General features: G+C 41.0%; 1 protein-coding gene across 8 annotated transcripts in view; it reads left to right on the top strand.

Moving 5' to 3' along the window:
• The window catches only part of mib2 (MIB E3 ubiquitin protein ligase 2), a 128,854-nt gene that overhangs the window by 6,626 nt on the left and 99,235 nt on the right, over positions 1-22,993 (top strand). Inside the window, exons 2-3 of one of the 8 annotated variants that reach the window (XM_078425510.1) lie at positions 1,472-1,651; positions 6,708-6,823. The exons of 2 other annotated variants lie outside the window; for them this stretch is intronic. The gene's annotated coding sequence lies outside the window, so the exon portion shown is untranslated. 5 more of the 8 variants (XM_078425509.1, XM_078425512.1, XM_078425517.1 and 2 more) reach the window with 5 other exon arrangements.

Here is a 22,993-nt window from a genome sequence, read left to right as displayed (position 1 = left end):
ACTGATCTTAAGCTAATTAGCTAGTAGATTCCTTCTTTCTGTTTTCATCCCCTCTTCAATAAATGAGTAGCATTTGCTGTCTTCCAATCTAATGGAACCTTCACCAGATCTTGGGAATTTGGGAAAATTAAAACCAATCTGCCAGTTGATTCTCCCCTCTCACCTAAGAGGGGAGAATCCAATTCCTGGGATGTGACCTCTATCCTCTGAAGTGAAGACAGATGCAAATTACCTGCCATTTTCTTGTATTCCATTATTAATTCCCCAGGCTTTTTGTGGAATCTGTAGGTAGACATTCTGTCTGTAGAAAAAATCAGGAACAGGGTACTGATTTTGGATGATCAGCCATGATCGTATGGAGTGGTTTGAAGGACCAAATGGCCTACTCCTGCACCTATTTTCTATGTTTCTACCTCGTTAAATTGGAGAGGGTGCAAAAAACGATTTATGAGGCTGTTACTAGGATTGGAGGGTTTGATTTATAAGAGGAGGCCAGATAGGATTGTCTTTGTCCCTGGAGTGGAGGCTGAGGGGTAACCTTACACAGGTTTATAAAATCACTAGACCAAGTGGACCCGTTGGGCCCAAACCTCTCCTGCATTGGTGCAGCACCCTGTCCTCCCCCACTGTCCTCTCTCCTCAACAAACCTCGCTCCCTCCTCCCCCTCCCCTCCTTTTAAACTTTAAAATGTGAATAACTTTAAAAATATAAGACTGATTTCAATAAAACTACTTGCATTATCACTAAAGTGACAATGGTGAGTAAGGTGGGCCTAAAATTCTCGCGCTATCGTGTACCGTTTTGGCTGAAGTTCAGTCACAAACAAGATAACAAACGAGAGTTTTAGTATATAGATAAAGGGATTAGATACGTAGTGAATGGTCACCGTCTTTTCCACAGTAGGAATATCAAAAACTGGAGAGCTTAGGTTTAAGGTGGGGGGGGATTTAATAAAAACTTGAAGGCAACGTTTTCACACAGGGTGATGTGTGTATGTATATGGAACAAGCTGCCAGAGGAAGTGGTAGAGGCGGAGCACAATTATGACATTTAAGACTCTGGACAAGTACTCAAATAGGAAAGGTATGAAGGGAAATGGGTCACACGCCGGCAAGAGGGACTAGATCGATTAGGCATCTTGGTCGGCATGGACGAGTTGGGACAAAGGTCTGTTTCCTTGCTGTAGAGCTTTGTGAATTTATGGGATTTTTTTTTTTAAACTCCAGTTGTTGGAAATCATTTTTTTTTAAAGTAGGAAGTGGTGGAAATACTCAGCAGGTCAGACTGCATCTGTAGGGATAGAAACAGAATTAACACTGCAGTCGAAGACCCTTTGTCAAAATAGAGAGGCGACAAAAGAAGCGTGTTAATCTGTAGTAATGGTGGGCGGAGGGGATGTCTCAGTTGTAAAGTAAGACTTGGAGAATTTGCTGCTCTACTTGGTATCTGACAAGTTCTTTATATTTATAGGTGACAGTCCGTAGCATCAATAATTACGCTGGTTCCTTCTCACTGACCGCTGAAGGACTGAATCCAGTTGTTCCCGTTGAACATTGTACCTGTGTTTAATTACCACAGGTATCCTTTACGTAACTCACTGGAATAATGGATATTTTTTCTATCTGTTACTTCTTCACTAAGCAATATATGGTGAGTGAATTTTACATGTTAATATTAATTTCCTTTGGGTCTACGTATTGTGGCTCTATGCAAGAAATGGAAGTTGACATGTTTGTTTGATTATAATTTGTGATGTTATTGAGAATATTTGTTGTCAAAGTCATAAATTGATAAATTAAATTGGGTGCGAATCTTTCACCTGAAGAACAGAGATCAAAGACTGATAAAGCAGAGACTGAGCTCCTTTTCCCATCATGTCGATCACTTTACGTGCATTAATTCTGTGCTTCTGCAGAGTTAACGAAAATAATTTGGATCCAGTTTTGTTTCAGGCATGTGGCATCAAATGTCAAGGTCTTTACCAGGATTGATTTTGGCAGCATTGCCTTCAGTGTTTGATTAGCAGACTGAGTGGGGGATTGACTTGGCCTTTTGTCACAACCCCATTTAGTGCAGTAAGTGCATTGTTTTCTCAGGGTGTAGTGAGCTTGCTATTTCAGAATTTTCTGTTTAAATAGTTTTTACCTGCAGAGAGATTCTAACATGATAGGAGAGAAGCTCGGCAAGCTCTGAGTTTAGGAGTTAGTGCTTATCATGAACATTCTTAAAACTCACGTTCAAATAATTACTATTGGCTTTTCAGCCAATTCTGAGCTTGTTGCAGATAGGTTGATATCAAAGTGCTCAGAGATTATACTGTTTTACGTGATTGTGCCTTTAACTATTTTTGTGTCTGCGGAATACTTACCGAATCGTGGTTATGGAGTCATAGGGCTGTACCAATTTCTACAAACAATGTTTTTGTCTTTGCAGTTGTTGTTTGCATTGATTGTACCAGTATAGTATTGTCTGAGTTAATTGTATTGCACACGAACAAAATATGTTCATTGTATCATAATACATGTGGCATCAATAGACTAATATCAAGGTGTGTCTGAAAGTTGAAAGCATTGTCTTAAGGTGAGAAGGACAAGGTTTAAAGAGGATCGTATGGTGAATAACTTTGGTACAGAGTGGTTGGACTGAGCTGCCAGAGGAGGTAGTGGAGGCAGAAACGGTACAGATTTTAAGAGGCTTTTGGACAGGTATTTGAATGGGCAGGCCGAAGGGGATGTGGAATTAATGAAGGTGTGGCATTAGTATAAACACGCATGATGGACAGCATAGACACGATTGGCCACCTCTTCTATGTTCTATCTCTTGCTTCGCCATGGACTTGTTTTGTTACAATTGTGCTTTTTGCACTAATATCTTTTGTTTGCACAGGTTTTATTTGAGAAATTTTATGTTTAATTTATGTATAATTTGTGGTTGCATGTTTCTCCACCACTTCTTCTGGCAATTTTAATTGCACCCATACCTAATTATTTTCCCAGGATTGGGGAGTCTAAAACTAGAGACCACAGGTTTAAGGTGAGAGGGGAGAAGTTTAAAAGAGATCTGAGGGATTGTTCATAGAGTTGTGAATATCTGGAAAGCGCTGCCAGAGAAGGCAATTCAGGCAGATCCAATAACAACATTTAAAAGGCATTCGGACATGTACTTGGATAGGTAAGGCGTGGTGGGATATGGGCCTAATGTGGGATTAGTGTAGATAAGCATCACAGATGGCGTGGATGAATGGGGCCCATTTCTGTGCTGTGCGATTCTATAACATAACAGCTGGCAGTGGTTATCATTTACTCTGGGGTCTCCACAGGGGACAAGAAGGACCCCAGATAATTTGCCTCCTTCTGCTCTCTTTATTTGAGAATTTGGTAGTGGAGGCAGTTACGATAGTAACGTATAAAAGGCTTTTAAATAGGCAGAGGATATGCTGGGTTATAGTCATGTGCAGCAGAGGTGATTAGCTTATCTTGGGTCATGTTCGGAATGTACGTCATGGGCTGAAGGTCCTGTTCTTGTGCTGTACTGTCCGCTGGTGCACCGTGCTTGATTTAAAACTTGCTCCATGGCACAAACCAATATTATTATACTGAAGAAGGGTCTCGACCCGAAACGTCACCCATTCCTTCTCTCCCGAGATGCTGCCTGACCTGCTGAGTTACTCCAGCATTTTGTGAATAAATCGATTTGTACCAGCATCTGCAGTTATTTTCTTATACTATATATAATTATTGCCATACATTATGACTTCAACCGGCGCATTTGCAATTTACTCCATTGTGTTTCCACCCAACTTATCCTGGCAGAACGTTCTGAAGGCATGAAATATGCAAGACAGTATTTACACAGGCATAAAATAGTTGATCAAATTGGCCACGACAAGCACAGTGTTCACCCCATTTTGTTCCTTTAATGGGTTTAATCTTCAGTTAATAAAATTGAAGAGACTATTCAGAAATTAACAGCTTAAATCTTCCAGTCATTCAGCTTCTTATTATGTATGCTTGAGTAACGCAGCACACAATCTATCCCAATTTAGACTTTGCATCTAATTATTTTTCACCCGTTACTACAGCAGGTTAAGTTTAATATGCAATCTTCTGGGAGCTGTGAATGTAAAACATACTTCATGAACCACATGAAACCTGTACTCGTACCCTGGAAGCAGGTTGCCAAAAGCAATAATATGAAATAGTTTTAAGAACCAGTAAGTGAATAATGCAAGGGGTGAGTGTTATTGCTGGATCAGAGGACTGAATCTATATACTAAAACTCTTGTTTGTGTTTGTTCCTGAACTACAGCCAAAACGGTACACGATAGCGCGACAATTTTAGGCCCACCTTACTCACCGTCGTCTCTTTGGTGCTAATGGAAGAGGTTTCATTGAAATCGGTGTTATATTTTAAAAGTTATTCTCATTTTAAAGTTTAAATCTATCTCTAGGGAGGAAAGGGGGAGGAGGGGGTGTCGAGGGGGATGGAGTGGGGGGGGGATGGGAAGGAGGGAGGGGAGGTGGTGGAGAGGGGAGGGAGGGGGAAAGGGGAGGGTAGGGAGAGGGGGAGGGGGGGAAGGAGAGGGTGCTGCACCAATGCAGGAGAGGTTTGGGTCCACTTGGTCTAGTCTTAACTAAAATGAAAAGTAAGGGGCAAATACTTTTATTTGCTCAGCTCTACGCAATGGTTTTGGATTTGTAGTCTGTTGTTTGGTGCATTTTTAAGTGCATTGAATGATGGCCACATTTGATCAGTGATAGTACATGTAGGAAATGCATATGTTGCAGGAAGAGGATTTCTGCAGTTCAATGACTGAATTTTAAAAATACTTGATGCTTTTCATAAATAATTTTCAAAGTCCCAATTTTTTCCCTAGCTTCCCACAACGTTCTCGGAGGCACTTTGCCAGACACTGGATATTTGTCCCCTTTTATGAACGCTAAGATCGCTGGCATCTCCTCTGTTGTAATGTGGATATGTTCCAGGACATCAATATTCTCTTCCCTGAATTACATAGCTTGCATGACCTTCACAATAGTAAAGATAGACGAGGAATATTCATTTAAGACCTCGCCTTTCTCCTGAGGCAAATGTTAGTGAATCATATAAAATTATTGAACCCAGAAAATGCTTTGAATACTCAGCAGGTCAGGAAGCGCCTGTGGAAAAAGAAACTAGCGTTCGCATTTCAGTTTATTGATATTTCTTCAACAACCTGAAACATTAACCCCGCTTCTCTATCCAGTATTTCCAGCGTTTTTTTTATTTTATGCTTTTCCAATCATTTGAAGAAATTGTTCATTCTAAAAGCGTTTTGAGTAGGATAATATTTTTTGGCACAATGTTGCTCACATAAAAGTGCATAAATAAATTTGTTGGATCCTAGGTAATGCAATTGCTCGACCAGACTCTTTTATTTGATGCTGACTTAGCTACTGATCCTGACTCAAGATTTTATGAAGCAGAACTGTGTATATGTTAGATGCTATTTCTATTGAGGGCGTGCTGCGTAGGTTTACTAGGTTAATTCCCGGAATGGCGGGACTGTCATATGTTGAAAGACTGAAGCGGCTAGACTTGTATACACAGGAATTTAGAAGGATGAGAGGGGATCTTATCGAAACATATAAGATTATTAAGGGGTTGGACATGTTAGAGGCAGGAAACATATTCCTAATGTTGGGGGAGTCCAGGACCAGGGGCCACAGATTACGAATAAGGGGTAGGCCATTTAGAACGGAGATGAGGAAAAACATTTTCAGTCAGAGAGTTGTAAATCTGTGGAATTCTCTGCCTCAGAAGGCAGTGGAGGCCAATTCTCTGAATGCATTCAAGAGAGAGCTAGATAGAGCTCTTAAGGATAGCGGAGTCAGGGGGTATGGGGAGAAGGCAGGAACGGGGTACTGATTGAGAATGATCAGCCATGATCACATTGAATGGTCGTGCTGGCTCGAAGGGCTGAATGGCCTACTCCTGCACCTATTGTCTATATTAGTTCACCTAATTATCATAATATATTTTATCTAAACGAAAATAAAATTTATAAAGTCTTTTCCAATTTGGGTAATGCTTCGAACAACAAACAATCTCTCTGAAAGTCATGCAAGTGCTTGAAAGAATATGTGATAATGTTCCATATTCATTCAACTAAAGCAGTGACTGCTCTAAAGGAGACAGAAGAAACTGCAGATGCTGAAATCTTATGTAAACCTAACTGCTGGAAGAACTAAAGAAGGGTCTCGACCCTAAACATCACCTATTCCTTCTCTCCAGAGATGCTGCCTGTCCCGCTGAGTTACTCCAGCTTTTTACATCTATCTGCTGGAAGAACTCAGTGGGTTAGGAGAAATCTGTGGAGCGAACAGACAGATAACAATTTGTTTCGGAACCCTTCTACCGTCATGTTAAATACCTTTTTAGTTAATTTCCAGTTTTAGTTTGAGCTATTTCAACTCGATATTTGTAGATGGAGCAAGGGAAGTGATTTTTGGCTGGTAAATGGACAATATGGCCCAGCATTTGATTAAAAATGGTAGAAGCAGGGTAGTTCAGCAACTAGTCAAAGGCTTGAAAAGCAGCAGGAGTTTTGTCTGGAGAGAAGTGTGAGCTCATTGTCTGTAAAAGTTCGTATAATTCTTTTGATTTGTTTCCAGTAATATGCACCTGTAGCTGATATTTGCATCTTTTTTCGATTTACTTTTCACAGCCAGTGTTGTTAAAATCTGCCAACTCGTATCTAATAAATGTCAGAATGGCTACACTAAGGAATGGTTACCAAGTCGATAGCGTGGTGCATCAATCTGGTGAACAACTATACTTTAGGTAGGACCTCCCAAATTTGGCACTCACAGGCTTAACACATTGAAACATGCAGATAAGGAGGCCGTTCAGCCCATCTGACCTGTATTTTCTCAAAAGTTAATGCTTATTTTGCAAACTGAGGGAGACGAATAGTGAGTAACTATTGGTCAATTGACCTGACATCCATTGTAGGTAAACTGTTAGAATCAATTATTACGGGGCTGAATCGCTTAATTGTGCCCCTATGTGTTATGGTCTCAAGAGAGTAACAGCAGCACTTTGGAAAAATCATAATCTAATCAAATGGGGTCAATGTGACCTCGTGAAATGGAAGCTGTATCCAACAAATTTGTTGGTGTTTTATTTTGAGGAAGTCTTAACTAGAGTGGGCAATGTGGTCTTCCAGATGGTTCAAATAAAGTTTTTTGATTGAAAGTTCCAAGTCAACTCCTTCCATCAATCACCCATTCACACTAGTTCTATGTTATCCCAGTCGAGCAACTACTCCTACATACTAGGGGCAATTTACAGAGGCCAATTAACCCTCAAACCCACATATCTTTGAGATGTGAAAGGAAACCGGAGCACCCAAAGGTCACAGGGAGATTGTGCAAATTCCACACGGACAGCACCCAAGGTCAGGATTAAAGACGTTGGGTCTCTTTATTCTTTCCTCATGGGACCAGGTTAGGTTGCTGGTGCTGTGGATGCTCGCAACCTGAAGCTGTCAATCATCTCTACAGCAACGCTGTTAATGAAGGCAAGGTTTTGTTCACAACCTAACCTGGTTCTTTCACATTAATGTGCATCTGACAAGCTCTGGCATGTCCATGAAGATTCCCTCAAATTTCTACACGGTTATAGAAAGTATTCTGACTGGATGAACCTCGGCCAGGTTTGGCAACTGCTCTGCTCTTGACTGCCTGAACCTGCAGAGAGTGGTGAACATAATCCAGTCTGGACTGGAAGGTAGTGATGAACCTTTGATGGACTGGATTATGTTCACCACTCTCTGCAGGTTCAGGCAGTCAAGAGCAAACATCTCTAAACTAAACTAAAATAGCGCTGTATCTCTAAACTAAACTAAAATAGACTGTGGATGTGTGTTACATTAAATAAACTCCTTTTACTACTGCTCATGTAATCTCTGAAGACTGTGTTAATGCTAAAAGAGATAATTGCAAGGAATATCCGGTATCAATATTGTAATTTCATATGTGTGATTTAATAATCGAGATAATTTTTGTGCCATGCCACACCATCTCCCGTTCCGTTTGTTGAATAACTGTCCAAGGTGTCAGTAATGTACTCTGGCTTGTAAAGTGGTTCAGCATGAAGGGGAATCTGCAAAAGCAAATGCCTGGAATTCAGAATCAGAATCAGAATTACCTTTATTGTCATCCAAAAAACAAGTCTTCTGGACGAGATTTCGTCACCCACAGTCCTCCAATAGTAAGAGCAATAAAATAAGCAATTACACAACCAGAAACCAACACAAAACAAAACAAAAAGAAACATCCATCACAGTGAGTCTCCTCCAGTCCCATCCTCACTGTGATGGAAGGCCAGAATGTTATCTCTCTTCCGCTGCCGTCTTCTCCCACGGTCAGGCTGTTGAACTTGCCAGGCCGCGCCGGACGATGAAATTGTAGTTCACAGTTGCGTGCACGATAAGGCAACAGAATTTTCAGACATTCTTATTGTTTTAATTCAAAATCTGTAAGGAACTTTGGAATCCCAAATTCAGAATATTTTTGATCAACAATTCTCCCTTCCCAACTGACTGACAGTTTCTGAAGGAGGAATAGACTACTCGTTTTCCTCCAGGATAAAGAATTGTAGAGATTTGTATGGCAATGTTTTTCTTTTCCCAGTCCTAAGTATTCTCTCCCTTGCTCTACGTCTGTGAGCCTTGGTCCAGACTCAGTTAGGGGACACTTCCACCCTCCATCCAACCTGTTAACCTCAATAAAGATTTAACGTTTCAAGGAGATCTCTTATTCTTTTAAACTTTTGTGAACAATGATCTAGTCTAATCGGGGAAAAAACAACTCGTGTGCTACAGATTTTTCTCGTGTCATTTTTGATGCTTTTTTGCCAATCATTATCCTCTAGTTATCAGCCTTTCAGTAAATGGGAATAGTTTCTCTATGTATTTCAACAAAACACTTCATATTTTTGAATGCAATAAAATCCCCATGTAATCCTTTTAGTTCTGTTTAGTTTAAATGCCACATGTACCGAGATACGGTGAAAAGATTTTTTTGGTTGCATGCTATCCAGTCAGTGGAAAGACTATACGCAGTCCACAGTATACAGATACAGGATGAAGGGAATAGCATTTAGTGCAAGATAATGTCCAGTAAAGTCTAATTAAAGATAGTCCAAGGGTCCGATAGTCCTAGTGAGGTTGATGGTAGGTCAGGACGGATCTCTAGTTGGTGATAGGATGGTTCCGTTGTCTGATAACAGCTGGAAAAAAACTGTCCCTGGATCTGGAGGTATGTGTTTTCAGACTTCTGTATCCTTTGCGTGATGGAAAGGGTAGAAGAAGTAGTGTTCTTGTAATCTGAAGAGAAAACCCTATCTCCCCAAGTCTCTCATGCAAACTGGGATCATTCAAGTATATCCTATTCTGAACCCCAAGACCGTGACTTTGTTCCTCTAGTGTGGTGACCAGAATTTGGCACAGTACTTTCAGATGCAGTCAAATTTGGGTCATAGAGATTCAATAACTTTGATCTTTATTTCATTGTTTATGTTGCACAGGATCCTGTGGATCTGTTTTCAAACCGATTCTTTGCATCTCCTTTTGACTTTAAAAATATTTGCACACACAGTATTTCTGCTCTTGCACAGCCTTTAGAGCAATACACTCTGATATTATTTCCCTTTGTACCACAACGTGTCATGTTTCTCTGTTAAATTTTATCTGCCATAATTTCCCCATTCCAGTCTGCATCGTTACCCTATAAAGTCATTAACATACTTTTAATGTGTATGAGGGAACTGCAGATGCTGGTTTAAATCGAAGATAGACACAAAATGCTGAAGTAACTCAGCGGGATCTCTGGAGAGAAGGAATGGGTGACGTTTTGGGTCGAGACTCTTCTTTAGACTGATTTAACATTACTATTAAGTTTTGTCTTTTGCAAATCTTGAAATCGTGCCCTGCACAAGATGTCCGCAGCAGTGATATTCATCAAGGAAAACTATTCACTGACACCAGCCTTTAGGGCATACAACTATGTATCTTCCTCATCCAAAAATATTCACATGTCATGGTCAGTTTCAATGGACTTCAGTTTGCTGACGAGCCTATTACATAGTGTTTTATCAAATTTAATTTAGAAGTTAATATATACCCTCAATAAGCACATTGTCCCCATCAACGCTCTTGGTAACTTCACAGAAATAGTCAGTCATGTTTTGTAAAGTCATGATGGCTTTCCATTCACAATCTGCACTTGTCCATGTAACTAGTAATTGTTCTAATTTAAAAGACAAGAAAGGTTTGTTTGCAGACTTGTATGATGCGTCACAAAGAGCTTTCATTTCCTTCCTGTGTCATGAAGTCTCCAGCTGTCATGAGCTCCTTGATAAAATCGTATTTGTAGAACGTGTGTCAGCAGTGAATTATTATTCTTGCACTTCATCAAATGTTTTGAGCTATTCCAGCAGAAGTACACTGTATAGACTCCACTACCAGTCCAGCTTAAACACAAACCAGTGGAATGGAACCTTGTATTTTGCCTGGGTCTTCTACAACCCAACAACATGACCCTTAATTCTCCAATTACACTTCTTCTACCCACAGAAGCGTTGTTTTCCCCAAATGCCATTTTGATTTTTCTCTGAATTCAGGACACTTGATATTTAGTACAATGCATTAGAAACGTTAGTTGCCTTTTTCATTATCACTGAATTGGAGGTAACATCACTGTCTATCAGTGGACCTCGACTTCCTATTCAACGGAACATAACCAATACGACTTGGCAGCAACATTTCCTCCTCAATAACCATCAGCATGGGAGCACCTTAAGGCTGTGTGCTCAGTCCTCTGCTCTATTCACTCTATACCCATGACTGTATAGCTGGACACATTTCCAACTCCATTTTCAAATTTGCTGATAGCACCACTGTTGTTGGATGAATTACAGATGGTGATGAGTCAGAGTAGAGAAGGAAGATCGATCGAATGATGCCAGAACAGCAACCTTTCTCGCAACATCAGTAAAACCAAGGAACAGATTATTGACCATAGAAGAGGAAGGCGTAGAATCCACAAACCTATCTTCATTGGCGGGACGGTGGTAGAGAGTCAAAGACTTTTAATTCCTTGGAATGCATATCTCTGATCTGTCCTGGACCCAGCACATAGATGCAATCATAAAGAAAGCCCATCAATGCCTCTACTTCCTCAGAAGATTGAGAAGATTTGGCATGTTGACGAATACTCTCTTGAACTTCTATAGGAGTCCAGTAGAGAACATGCTGACTGGTTGCATTACGGCGTAGTTCGGCAACTCGAACGCCCAGGAACAAAGAAGACTACAAAAAAGTAATGAACACTGCCCAGTCCATAAAACGCTCTTGACTATCAAATCAAAGCTAACTAGCTTTGGCCTGTGTATCTCCAACAAGGGACGGTTCTAGGTTTGATGCCTGGTGAATAATGTATTTAATTATTCTATGAGGAGTGGACCATGTTCCACAATTGTCTAAAGTCTCACTAGGGCCAAGAAAGAGAAAGGTTGACCATCCTCCTCTATAATGATCAATTTTTAGGGACTTTTTAAAATTTGCAGCTGTGAAGATTGGGCTTTGTCGGTTGTGCCTCTGTTAATTTCCCATACCTCATTATAAAGCTACATGCATAAAATAAATATTTGAACATGGTTCTGAAGGGCCAAATCCAACACAGCATAGGGTAACTATCTACAGGAAATTATTCTGTGAATTAACTGGGTGTGTTGGAACCACATTGAGAAACGTGCTCAGTGGATTTCTTTCATTGAAATCAATAACAATTGAACCATCTGAGCAAGTGTCCTGTGGAAATATCAGTTACGCTATTTTTTTGAGAAAAAATTATTGCCAAGGCAATGCCAGAAAAACTTTGTTCCCATTTCTCAAGTTTTGAGTTAATATTCGTATGCAACTGTGCCTTTACATGGTGAACTAACTTTATTCAGATTGGTGCATGATATAATTACACTTGCATTGTGCTTCACAAAATCTATTTTTGTGACATTGAAATTCTAATGGCAGATTCTCCTTTCAGCATTTGCTGCAGGTAGTTTAGTGAGAAACCGGGATGAGATGTTTATGGGGTGGGGGTGGAGGTGAGGGCACATGCTGACAAAGTATTGGCAATTACCCTATTTGGAAATCAGATTTTTGACTTTAGAGATTTTAGATTTAGAGATACAGCGCAGAAACAGGCCCTACGGCCCACCGGGTCCGCGCCGCCCAGCGATCCCCGCACATTAACACTATCCTACACTCACTAGGGACAATTTTTACATTTGCCCAGCCAATTAACCTACAAACCTGCACGTCTTTGGAGTGTGGGAGGAAACCGAAGCTTGATCCCCAGCTTTTTTAAACAATCTCTTCATCTTACATTTCCACCTCTTTTTCTACATGTAGTCACATCCTTCAGTCACATCCATCCCCATTCCAATCAGAATAGTCCTTTGTTTATTACCAAGTCATTTTGCCTTTGGGGCTGAATGGCATTTATTTCCTAACAACCAGTACACAAATGCTCTGCTGCTAAATGTAAAATGTTTTCATGTTATTGTAAATTGCATTTCACTGCTGAATAAATCTGAGGAAATGGTGCATGGAAGTGTAATGCATTAATGTCAGCCTCGATATTCAAATGATTGAATTCCATCCACGACACAGGAGATGCATTCTCTTTCCAAAGGTAAGGAAGTACCAAGGCCTTGTATTTTTTGCATTTCTATTTTTTTAAATATTTACAGTCGGTGGTATAACTAAGTGTTTCTCACTTTTCTTGCCTTTTTTAATGTATTTGATCACTGTATCAGTGAAATGGGAGTGAAAGTCATAGTATCCATGCCATATTAGGTATGCCTCCAGGCTCAGTACACAAATGTGACTGTGCAGGGAGAACTCTTTTATCATTCCTGTCACTCAGTGATTATTTGCCATTTGCTGTGCTACAACTAGACTTTGAAATAAGTTCCTTCCCAAAGGCATTATTTTGCCTTCTCTCGACTAGTAGATTAATTCCAAGAATATTTTACTGAGGATAACCAGTCTTAATGAACTAAGTCTAGTTAATTAATTAGACTAAGTCTAGTTAATTAATTCACACTAACTTTGCACATTAGTGCAGTTAGTCTCAAGATAAAAGATTATAAGGAACGGTTAACGGTGCAGAGATTTGCCTGTATGCAGATTCTATTCTAACATTCACTCCTCACTTCCTTCCCTCGAGATTATACTTTACTGAGCCTATTTAGAGTGTTCCCCCAGATCTTCAGTTTATTATTAAATGCCACTTCAAATCTAAGAGGTTGTATAAATTCCTTTTTTTATGCAATAATCTCCAGGGTAAAGTTACTGTACATGAAGTGCCTGCTCACTTTCGTGTGAAAAGTTTGAAATTTGACATAATCTGCATCTCTGTTATGCTGCAAGAGTTTATAATCATGATTCAAGAGTACTCTGTGTCTCTTATATAGTGGAGTTAACTTTTAATCAATTCACACCATGTGATATTGAATAAATGGCTGAGCGCGCTGGATACAGCAAAGGTTATGCTACCAGCACCATCCCAGCTGTAGTGCTGAAGACCTGTGCTCTAAAACTATCTGCACCTCTACCCAAGTTGTTCCAGCACAGTTGCAGTACTAACATCTACATGATGTAGAAAATTGCTCAATCTGTCCTGTGTGTAAAAAGCAGGACAAATGCAATCTGGCTGATTAACGAAAAGCGCTCTCTCAACGGTCAACTCTCAAACGTGAATAAAGTGACGGAAACTGCAATTGAAAGCACTTCCCAATGCCCAGTTTGGGTTTCTTCAGGATAACCCCACTTCAGAACTCATCACAGCCGTAGTCCAAACATCACTGGAGAGCAGTGAGGTACGGGTCCATAACATCATAGCGTTAACAGTCCATAACATCATAGCGTCATTTGCTTGTAATGATAAGGATTGATGCAAATTTCCCTTTGTTTTGATCCAAATGGAAATTGTCAGATATCTAATGGCATCAACTCAAGGTTACTTGGAAGATCTGGCCAGGGCCATACACAGCAATAAATAACAAGCGGCAAGCCTTTCCTGTGTGATACCTGAAGACGCCCATCTAAAGATCGTGGGATGGTGACACATTTGCTGGGCAGATCAAGACCGCTTAATGCCTTCTCCAAATCTTCCAGGGCTCCCTTTTTCTTCTTCAACTTTTTTACTAGAGCATCAATTGCTATTTCTGCCTATTTCTCCTCTTTGTCCCCTTGCTCCATCCCAGAAGACGTTTTACTGCTGGGCCACAGTTGCAATGTGGCAACTTGGTTTGTGGCTGCATTTCTGACTTGCAAACTGTTTGGGTTACAAACAGATCTAGGGAATGGAAGCATGCCATGACCTGTGGAGGAGCTGTATCCCTATACACTGCCACCCTTTTAGAGTTGTATCCTTCATTCTCTGTTCCCTCTTGTTTTCCTACCAAAATGCATCAGTTTGCATTTCTCCCCATTAAGGTTCATCTACCCATTCTCCCAACATTGTTATACCTGCTGCAATCTATTGCTATCCTGTTTGTAGTCCACAACACAGGCAAGCTTAGGATAACTGGCTAGACCTTCTCTTGGTGCAGATCAAGAATGAAGAACGTTTAATTGTCATATGGACCAACAGAGGAACAATTCAAATTCTTACTTGTTGCAGCTTTGCAGGCACCTTAATGCAGTTACACATAAATATATAATAATCAATAATGCATAAACTAATAATAGTAATATTAGTTAACTATACTAGTGTAAAACCAAAGTTTCTAGTGCAACCAAAAACATAATCCTTCAAAGATCGTAGTTGCTCGGGTCGTGGTTAATATTGTACCTTTTTGTTTCAATCGGTTTCTTGTTTTTTCTTTTCCTTCTCTCCTGCTGGTATTTAATTGATACCTTTATAATTTTTGGTCTGTATTCTATCATACACATTCGCTCTGATCTGTCCAAAACTTTCCCCCCTCTGCAATTTATTCCAATTATGTTTTCTGATGATGAATTCTTGACCCAAAACATTACCTGCGTTTCTTTCCCACTGTTACGGCCTGACCTGTTGAATGTTTCAGCACTTTATATACAGGTATTTGTTTCAGACTTCCATCATCTGCAGTTTTTTGCTCCAACCCTTTATTTCTCTTAGCCAAGGGCACAAAGATTGGACCAAATTATTGATCTGAATTGCCAGCTTGCAGGTGTCTTGGCTGGTGAAGTCAAGATCTGGCATGTGGTTTGATAACTTGTCTAGAGCCCAACAATATTCAGCATTCAAAGAATATGTGGATTTGAAGAACCTTGGCTGTACCGTTGGAACAGACTCTCTGACCCAGAATTTCTTACATCACAAACTCCTTGCTGCGAATCTAGAAGCACAGTCAATCCCCTCCCTATTGAGGCTCACACATTATTAACTGTTTACATGGAGAGTTGAGTTGTGTTGCATTCCGAGGATTTGTTACCTGGAGAATTTACGGGAAAAGTAGAAATTTAATCATTAAATTGTTTATTTTCCTCTTGCTTTCAGCTTGTTCTGAATGTAAAATGTATTTTGTGCCATTAGATTTGCTTTGCAATATAATGCTTTGATCTTTATTAAATCTTCTCTGTGGTCTTTCTATGTTGATGTAAATGAGAGAATTTTGATTTTTTTTAAATGCAAGATCTTATCACGAGGCTAAAAACTGTTTGCCTTTTTCTATTCCCAACCCATCCTGCTCATACTCCCCGGGAATATCTTGGGGAAATTAAAGGTGTTGCCTAGATAATTTTTAATCTTCAGAAATGACAATCCTTGGATATGGCAAGGGTGTGTTCCTGAGAATGCCCGAGTTCTGTGCAGAATGCTCGATGTTTACTTCTGATGAGGTGATTAGTACGCGCCTCTGGGAGCTGTTTTTCCACTCCTGGGGTAACTCCATATAGTGCCCGCAAGTGTTGTAAAGCACTATTGAATGCAGTGTATCCATGGGCTTCTTCACATTTCCCTTCAAAATTCCGCTATTGAATTGGAATAATTCCACCAAACTTGTGACAAGCCTCTCACAAACCAAACGCAATTATACATGTGATGTGAGTCTACACGTGCATGTGCTGCCACACAATGCTCTTGTCTTCGATTGTGAGGGGAAAATATCTGCTAAAGACATAAATGGGAGAAAAATGGGTACTTGATGGAGATAATTTAGCAAGCATGTCAAAGGCTTTTCCATGACGCACAAACCTCCAGACCAACAGGACGAGATTGAATGTGTAGGAAGGAGCTGCAGTTGCTGGTTTATCCCGAAGATGGACACAAAATGCTGGGGTAACTCAGCGGGTCAGGCAGCATCTCTGGACAAAAAGAATAGGTGACTTTTCGGGTTGAGACCCTTCTTAGGAAGAGATTGAAACTGAATTGTTCAGGTCAGTGCAGAAATTGAGCTTGGTCCTTTAGGGAGAAGGAGAGAGGAGCAAAGGCTTAAGGGGTGGGTTTGGTGAGCCACCCAGAACATGAGTTGGGAGCACTAATGGTGACTAATGTATTTTTGATGGGCGCCTAGGACCTCTAAGAATATGTGCACTTCCGGTAGGACCCCCGTGTTGTGTTGGATCACAACCAGATGCACAAAGCAAGGCTATTTTTAAACATGAATACCTGAATCCCACTTATGGTAGCTTTGCCCTGCACTCATAGAATCATACATCACGGAAACAGACCCTTGCTGGCCACCTTGTCAATTCTGACCGTGATGCCTATCTACGCTCTTCTCATTTACCTGCACTAGGCCCACATCCATCTAGGCCTTTCCTATCAAAGTACCAGTCCAAATACACTTTAAACGTTGTCATTATATCTGCCTCTGCAAGCTCATTCCAAACGTTCACCGCTCTCTTTGAAGAAAAACCTACCATACAGATCTCCTTTAAATTTCTCCCCTCACTAACCTGTGCCCTCTTATTCTAGACTCCCCAAACCTGAGAAAAGATTGGAGGGAATACAGGTGTTGAATTACAATGGAGATGGATGAAAATTGTCGCTGTATCCTCTGAAATTCAGAAGATTAAGGATGATTTCATCAAACATTTAAGATATTAAACGGGGAATGTGTAGGATGAATGTGGAGGACAGATTTTTGCTAGATCATCTTAGGGTGGTTGACAAATTGAAGCATGGGTTTTGGAAGTAAAGTTAGGAGATACCTTCACACAGAAGATGGTGAAGTTTGGGAACATGAGGGAAAGGTTGACGCGTTGGGCTATTTTAAGGACCACTGCAGTTTTATTACATGATAGAAGGTGCAAGGGTGAAAAGTCCTGACCCGAAATGTCATCTATCCATGTTCTCCAGCGATGCTGCCTAACCCACTGAGTGACTCCAACAATTTGTGTCTGGGTTTTTTAAGTGCAGGGGTGGCCTCAGTGCCTCATCCTAGGAGAACAGTCAGTGTGGTGCCACATGTGGATTTGCAGTCACGGCCAGTGATTGCCAAACTATTCAAATGAACGCCCCCTTTGGTAAAATATATGCCCCCACATCCACTAATTAACGAGTTTTTCCCTTTAAGGAGAGGGTTGTCAAAGGGTTTCCTACAGCTATCAACAACCCTACATTTGGGGCAGCTATTGATCTTATTTGTGTTTATTTAATTTTTTTTAAATTTCCTATGTAAACATGCAACTAAATTATCTCCATCATTCCTAAATTGCCGTGCTCTCACTGTAATCTGTGCTGGAGTGGTTTCCACCACAGGTTGGGATGCGGCTTTCGGCTGTGTTGTCAGCACACTGCCCTTTGGAGAAAACCTTTCACCGACATTCTGCATGTACCAGAAATCTGAAATAAAAGCAGAAAATGCCAGCAACCTTCAGCTGGTCGAGTATCTATGGGGCTAGCGTTTCAGGTGGCTGACCTTTCATCTGTCGTGCCTGTGTGTTCACCAGAGCTGCAAGGAGGTAGAGGCTCGAAATAGCTCGATGGACCAATAGATTTCTTCATGCAAACTGATCTGTGATGTGAAATCTCTGTTGAATTAAAGCGGCTCTGTTAAATTGAGCTGTTCACTGTGTAAGAATGAATAGTGGGGCAGGTTGCCCCACCTCCTGTTCAGAGAGTGCGGATTAGATTCCAGTGCTCTGTGCACGCCTCTTGCTTCGTGAGCTTGATTTGCATATTGAGGTTCATCCTGAATGCCCTGCACAGCAGGGGGAGACAGTTTGCTTTATTGTGAAGTCTCTGGGATTTGAGGATGAGAAGCATGTGTGTTACCAGAGCTTGAGGCTTTGTCTGCTGCTCCACCTCAGCTTCTGCAGACTGCATTTGGAAGCTGCCTTCGTGCATCGTTCATCAACTAGCGATTAAGTAATTGGATCAGCAGAGCGCCTTCTGCTTTCTCTTATTGCTGAGATTACATCCTGTTACTTCCCTCTGAACCCAGGCAGAGCCGTCACCTTGAGAAAGCAATGATTTGCCAGATATTCCACTTCCCTTTATCTAGATTCTACTCGATGCAGGCTGATTCCTTACTGTACAAAGCACATTGAAAGCAGTGTTTATGTTTGCTTGCTGAGGTCATTTATCTCCCTGGAATTACTGCTATTAATAGTTTGGTGCATTTCTTCAACTTGGCCAGGATCCTCACTGGAGGTAATGGAGTGTGTTGTGTTTTGCTTTGTCTTGTGATCTGTTATCGCGTGCTATTAAAATTCAATTGGTCTTATTGGTTTTGTGACAGTTTGACCAGTGAAGTTGTACATTTCTGCTGTTGCTCTGTGTTTTGTGCGGTTTGCAGTTGTAATCGTTTATAGGCTGAATTGTTCCATGTTTTGATCTGATGTACAAGGGTGGAAGGGCAAGCAGTGCTCGTGTACATTTGTTTGCACAGTTAAAGAGCTGAATTCTAGTGCAAGTACAATCTCTGTGTGTTTGTACGCTTTTGATTCCATTGTTTCTAATTAATGACACACATTACCTTGTTTGGCACCAGGCTAACTTTTTAATTGAGTGACTATGAGCAGATGTAAAAGAAACATCAATGGAAAACATGACAGCGCAAGAACATTGTTCTATTGCCTTGGTCAAACCAAATAAAACCAAACCCTTGTTTACACAATATATCTTCCTCCTTCAGACCACATGCTCAACTGGTTTAACCCTGCAGGTCTCTGCAGCTATGGAAATTCAAACAGCTCTGTATTCTGTATGAAGTCTCTATTATAATACACGAGTCTGCCATTAGGTTACCGAGAGATCACTGAGCCAAATCTTTCCTGTAGTCTTCGATGAATGTCAGCCGGATCTCTGCCTTCAACACTGGGTTTTCTTTTATTCGGAAGATCTTCAGGGAAATGTATCCTGTACAATGTTACCTCCAGTGAGGCATTAGTGTTTCTGTTGCTCAGGCATGTACATTATGCCAAAAATTGATGAAACTGTGACAAATGGACAATAATTTCCAACGGCACCTGCACTCGAGAAAGCATCTTCGTGTTTCTGAAGTTGAGCTGCGAGTTCCAGACGAGAACGTTCTAGAGTCTGCCGGGGAAGGTCCCAATCAGGGTCACTGGACTGACGAAAGATGCACAGCAGGGAACGACAGCATGAGCTGAAACATGGAACATTTTGAGTCTTTGTAATTGGAGTTACATTTAATTGGGTTGCTAAAATAAACGATGGGAAAACGGTGAGCATCTCAACAAGGTGGATATAATCCAAATAACCAGTGCAGGATCTACATCATAGCTTTGACAGACAACCTGCTCAATAAAAGGGCCTTTTGATAATTAACATAAATAAGAGCAAACAGTAATTTAATAATGATTGAAGAGGTTAAATGGGGACATAGAGAGATTTGGGATAAGCGGGAAGAGATTTGGAGGGCTTCTGAGAGGACCTTTTTCACCCTGAGAGTGGTGACTACCTGGAGTGCGCTGCCCGAGAGATCGGAGGCAATGTCACGTCAGCACGTAAAAAGTGTCTAGACGAACACTTGTATCGTTTCAAAGGCCACGGGCCAAGCACTGGGAGATGCAATGAATACAGTTGGTCGATGCCTCCTGGTGCAGCTGTGAACAGCTGGATTTCCCAGTCCTTGGAGCAGATGGAGGTGGGGTTTGGGGATGAAGACCAAACCAGGAGGAAGCTAAGGAACTGTACAATACTGCTTGTGGCCCCCAGGAGGAAGGAGAGTAGGAATGCTAATTCTTACCCCATCCACTGTTGATGTTTAGAAAACATCTGGACGAGTACATGGATAGGATAGGTTTAAAGGGATATGGACCAAACGCAGACAGGTGGGACTAGTGTAGGTGGGGCATGTTGGTTGGAGTGGGCAAGTTGGGCCGAAGGGCCTGTTTCCAAGCTCTGACGCTATGATACTGCTGCTCATGCAATTTACTCCTGTGGGTGTCCAGGTTTGAACGTCAGAGAATGTTCAATCAAATCCTCCATGCCGTGGCTTCAATGGAGAGACGGTACCAGCACTGCGACTAGTTTCGCTGTCTTTAATTTTACTGTTTGTATGCCTTGTTGTCACCTTCCCCTCAGCCAACAATGTACCATTCTACGTTTCCTGATCAACGTCGGCTTTGATCTGTCATTTTCACACCTTACACTTCCATATCTCTAGTTTTCCTCTCCCCTGACTCTCAGTCTGAAGAAGGGTCCCAAAATGTTACCCATTCCTTCTTTCCAGATATGTTGCTTATCCCACTCAGTTACAGCATTTTGTGTCTATCTTTGATAGACATGGTTCTGGACAAGGTCTCTTGTCCTCGTGTGCTTTTTGATCAAAAGAAGGGAATGATCATCCTGATAGTCATGCCCTCAACCACATCTGGGCAGTGCAAACCATGAACGCAAGGCACAAGGAGCTGGAAATAGAGAGAAAGGTAGTGGAGAAAACAGAGATCACATAGAGCACACACAGCAACATAGCTGTAAAACCATAACAAGACTGAAAAGCAGCAAGGTAAGTCTAAAACTGAGTCTAAAACTTATTTGATGTCGTGTGAAGAAGGCAGGGTGGACGGGGCAGGGGCAGGGGAAGGCAGGGGCAAGGGAAGGCAGGGGAAGAGAATCAAGGAACGGTTCTGTGCGTTGCCACAAGCACAAAGATTGTGCACTGGCATCCTGCCAACTCACGCTGTTTAATGATCAAGAATAGCTGACAAGATGGTGGGTTCTTTTCTTTCATTTAAAATTCATTGTAAGAGGCTATTTTAATTTGTGAAGCTGACCTGTTTTGGCAGGCTTTGTAGTCATCATCTGGCAGCTCCGTATTGCCAGTTTTGTAGGTGAGATTTGAAAGATCTCTGCTTTAAAGCTTTTCTTGCTGTGAGTTTCTTAATTATGATGGAAGAGTGGAGACTTAAATACGAGAATCGGTTTATATTTGCAAATTCGTAATCCAGCTTTGTAACAATGGGGTTAACATTCAATTTCAATAATTAGATTCAGCAATACACATATTTGCCTTTTTTAACCCTTACTAACCACTATATCTGGCTTAACTTCCCATCATATTTGAGTGCGAAAGTAAAAGCAAAGAAACTGGCCACTTTGGCACACAGTTCACAAAATCATGTTGCCCATCTTGAGTTCACAGAAAATTTCCGTGCATTTGTAACTACAGTCCAATTTTTTCACTAAAAAGGATATTTCGCAAGGATGTGACTTCCACTCTCGAATAGTGAGAGTGAGCTGAGGAATAAAATGTTTCCTTACTACACCATGAATCAGTGCACTGTCTCTCCCCCTGCTTTGCCATATTGGGATATAATTTGTACTGTGTTCTTCTGTTATTTGAAATTGCGTAAAATTGACAAAAATCAATATCAAAGGTCGATTTGTTGCATGTACAGGTTATTCAGTGCATGTTGAATTTCCGCAAACATTGCCTTTGCTTTTTTAAAAGCGAATGTGTTGGAAACGGGCTCGTCCCACAAAACCAGCCATGCGCACCTATTGAATTAGTTCTCATTGTGAGTTTCTGCCCGAACTGGTCGTTCTCGTACTTCTGTTGTGGGAGCCTGCTATGCCTGCATTGGCTGCTGTTTTTTCAACATTATGAGAGGATTGCCGTTCAAATAAGCCTCATTGATTAGAACATGCCTTGGGATATCCTGAAAGGAATATCAAATATACTATTTAAATCTATCTTTCATTTTAAGATTAAGCTTAATCTTGTTAGGTATAAAAATTTCGAACTCATTTTAAAAGGAAGGTGGATACTGTTTGCAGTGGGTGCATGGTAAATACTTGACGAGCTATTTTCAGCCATTGTTGTCTGGATCAGCACACGTTTAAACGAGTCTGTACTCTTGTGGTAAATTATTTTCATGTATATTATGTTCAGTTCTAATCGTGCTCGTGCGTCGGTGATTTTTAATAATTGGTGGTGTTGAAATTGAGCAGAAACCTGCAAAACAACCGATCAATGCAGTAACTCAGACAATTTTTGACCAGATTGCTAAGTGCACTCAAATCATAAATACTCTCTCGCTAATTCTGACCCTCTCGGCATCTCACGAGCAAGGTGTTCAAAGGTTGCTAAAAATCATGAGGGCGCGACAGTGAGAGAATTGTCCAGCACTGGGTATGTACACGTGGTTATTCGATTTTTATCTTCAGTTTGATATCTGAATCAAATCCAACTTCTGTACAGTTTAAAATAATGCCTTTTTTAAAATAGTGGCGTTGGTTTGGCTTAGTTTGGTTGTACTTTTACCCAGGTGAGTGTTATGACCTTTGCCTGTGTTGTGAGTATTGTGAGCTTGTGCCTGTGTTGTGAGTGTTGTGAGCTTGTGCCTGTGTTGTGAGTATTGTGAGCTTGTGCCTGTCAAGCACGTAAATCAACCCCACGACATGGAGCTGGGGAAGGGCGGTGTTGTCAGAGGTGCTGTCTTTGAATCAGACTTGAATGTGTGCCCTGTCTATTTTAAGTTTC

This window comes from Rhinoraja longicauda, chromosome 30, assembly GCF_053455715.1.
Source record: "Rhinoraja longicauda isolate Sanriku21f chromosome 30, sRhiLon1.1, whole genome shotgun sequence".
Lineage (NCBI taxonomy): Eukaryota > Metazoa > Chordata > Chondrichthyes > Rajiformes > Arhynchobatidae > Rhinoraja > Rhinoraja longicauda.
This window is presented reverse-complemented; position numbering and strand designations above follow the sequence as displayed.